General features: G+C 63.1%; 1 long non-coding RNA gene across 2 annotated transcripts in view; it reads right to left on the minus strand.

Moving 5' to 3' along the window:
* Nucleotides 1-633: 633 nt before the first annotated feature.
* The window catches only part of LOC144740401 (uncharacterized), a 2,148-nt gene continuing 281 nt past the window's right edge, over nt 634-2,500 (minus strand). Inside the window, exons 1-3 of one of the 2 annotated variants that reach the window (XR_013589635.1) lie at nt 2,390-2,500; nt 1,888-2,012; nt 634-753 (exon numbers count right to left, since the gene is read on the minus strand). The exon at nt 2,390-2,500 is cut by the window's right edge and continues 7 nt beyond it. This is a non-coding gene — a long non-coding RNA (uncharacterized LOC144740401). The remainder of the gene's footprint in view (nt 754-1,887; nt 2,013-2,389) is intronic. The other variant, XR_013589634.1, reaches the window with a different exon arrangement.

Here is a 2,500-nt window from a genome sequence, read left to right on the forward strand (position 1 = left end):
GGGAAGTGGGGGGTGGGGGGGGGAGTGGGGGGGTGGGGGGGAGTGGGGGGGGGAGTGGGGGGGGGTAGTGGGGGGGTGGGGGGGGAGTGGGGGGTGGGGGGTGGGGGGGGAAGTGGGGGGTGGGGGGGGGAGTGGGGGGTGGGGGGTGGGGGGGTAGGTGGGGGGGGGAGTGGGGGGGGGGAGTGGGGGGGTGGGGGGGGAGTGGGGGGTGGGGGGGGAGTGGGGGGTGGGGGGGGAATGGGGGGGGAGTGGAGGGTGGGGGGGAAGTGGGGGGTGGGGGGGGAGTGGGGGGTGGGGGGGGAGTGGGGGGGGGGTGGGGGGGGAGTGGGGGGTGGGGGGGGAGTGGAGGGGGAATGGGGGGTGGGGGGGGAGTGGAGGGTGGGGGGGGGAGTGGGAGAAAGGGGGGAATGGAAGGGGGGATTAAGGGGGGAGGGGGGGAATGGAGGGGGCAGTGGTGATGATGATGATGGTGGTGGTGATGATGGTGATGGCGGAGGTGGTGGCAGTGGTGGCAGTGGTGCCGTGGAGTGAGGGTGGGGTGAGGTTAGTTTTGTTGTTGAGTGTATTTGTTGTTGTTGTTGTTGAGTGTTGTTGTCGTTGTTTAGTGTTGTTGTTGTTGAGTGTTGTTGTTGTTGTTGTTGGGACCCCCCTTACATCATCGCAGGCGTCCACAGGCGCCCCGAGTGACAGCAGGAAGACGGCCACATCACAGTGGCCAGCAGACGCAGCCCAGTGCAGCGGCGTGCGCTGAGACTGGAACAACAACAAAGTCATCAACAACAACAAAGTCAACAACACAACACAACAACAATAAGTCACAGTGGCCCGCAGAGGCCGCCCAGTGCAGGGGCGTACGTTGGGACTGCAACAACAACACAACAACAACAACAACACAACAACAACAACACGAGATGTTGACTACCTCGCCTGGTGCGCAGGAGGTCGTGGGTTCGACCCCGACCCTGACGATGCCTGCTGCTGCTGCTGCTGTATATTTGGAGTCTGTGTCTCTCTGGTGGGTGGTGGGTGGAGGTGGGTGGGGAGTGGTGGGTGGGGAGTGGTGGGTGGAGAGTGGTGGGTGGAGAGTGGGTGGTGGGTGGAGTGGTGGGTGGAGTAGTGGGTGAAGGTGGGTAGTGGAGGTTGGAGTGGTGGGTGGAGGTGAGTGGGTGGGGAGTGGTGGGTACAGGTGGCTGGAGGGTGCAGAGTGGTGGGTGGGGAGTGGTGGTGAGTGGGGAGTGGTGAGTGATGGGTGGGGAGTGGTGGGTGGGTACAGGTGGGTGGAGAGTGGAGGTGGGTGGAGAGTGGAGGTGGGTGGAGGTTGGAGTGGTGGGTGGAGGTGGGTGGAGGTGGGTACAGGTTGGAGTGGGGGTGGAGGTTGGAGAGTGGTGGGTGGAGGTGGGTAGTGGAGGTTGGAGTGGTGGGTGGAGAGTGGAGGGTAGAGGTGGGTGGAGAGTGGTGGGTGGAGAGTGGGTGGAGGTTGGAGTGGTGGGTGGACGAGGTGGAGAGTGGTGGGTGGAGAGTGGTGGGTGGAGAGTGGTGAGTAGGTGGAGTGGTGGGTGTACGAGGTGGAGGTTGGAGTGGTGGGTGGAGAGTGGTGGGTGGAGAGTGGTGGGTAGAGGTGGGTGGAGAGTGGTGGGTGGAGGAGGTGGAGGTTAAAGTGGTGGGTGGAGAGTGGTGGGTGGAGAGTGGTGGGTAGAGGTGGGTGGAGAGTGGTGGGTGGAGGAGGTGGAGGTTAAAGTGGTGGGTGGAGAGTGGTGGGTGGAGAGTGGTGGGTAGAGGTGGGTGGAGAGTGGTGGGTGGAGGAGGTGGAGGTTAAAGTGGTGGGTGGGTAGAGGTGGGTGGAGAGTGGTGGGTGGAGAGTGGTGGGTGTACGAGGTGGCGAGTGACCTGGTCCCGCGTGCCTGCGCGGCTCTTGTCTGCCGCCAGCTCCGCCTTGAGCTCCCCCAGGGCTCCCTCGTACGCCAGGCTGCACACGCGCTCGCTCGACACCGTCGCCATCGCCACCCACGGTCCTACAACGCCAACAATCACCACCCACCCACTACCAATCACCACCAACCCACCCACTACCAACACCCACCCACTACCAACACCCACCCACTACCAATCACCACCCACTACCAACCAACACCACCAACCACCACCCACCTACTACCACCACCACCACCCACTACCAATCACCACCCACTACAACTACCACCACCCACCCACTACCAATCACCACCAACACAATCCACTACCACCACCAACCACCACCACCACCAACCACCAACACCACCACCCACCCACTACTAACAACCACCAACACCACCACCCACTACCAACACCACCACCCACCCACTACTAACAACCACCAACACCACCACCCACTACCAACACCACCACCCACCCACTATCAACAACCACCAACAACAACCACCAACACCACCACCAACTCCTTGTTACGTTTCCTCCCACGTGGTGGTGGTGGTGGTGGCGGCGCTGGTCACGTGGTACTTGC

Source organism: Lampetra planeri, unplaced genomic scaffold (genome assembly GCF_965212315.1).
Source record: "Lampetra planeri unplaced genomic scaffold, kcLamPlan1.2.h2 scaffold_2113, whole genome shotgun sequence".
NCBI classification, from domain to species: domain Eukaryota; kingdom Metazoa; phylum Chordata; class Hyperoartia; order Petromyzontiformes; family Petromyzontidae; genus Lampetra; species Lampetra planeri.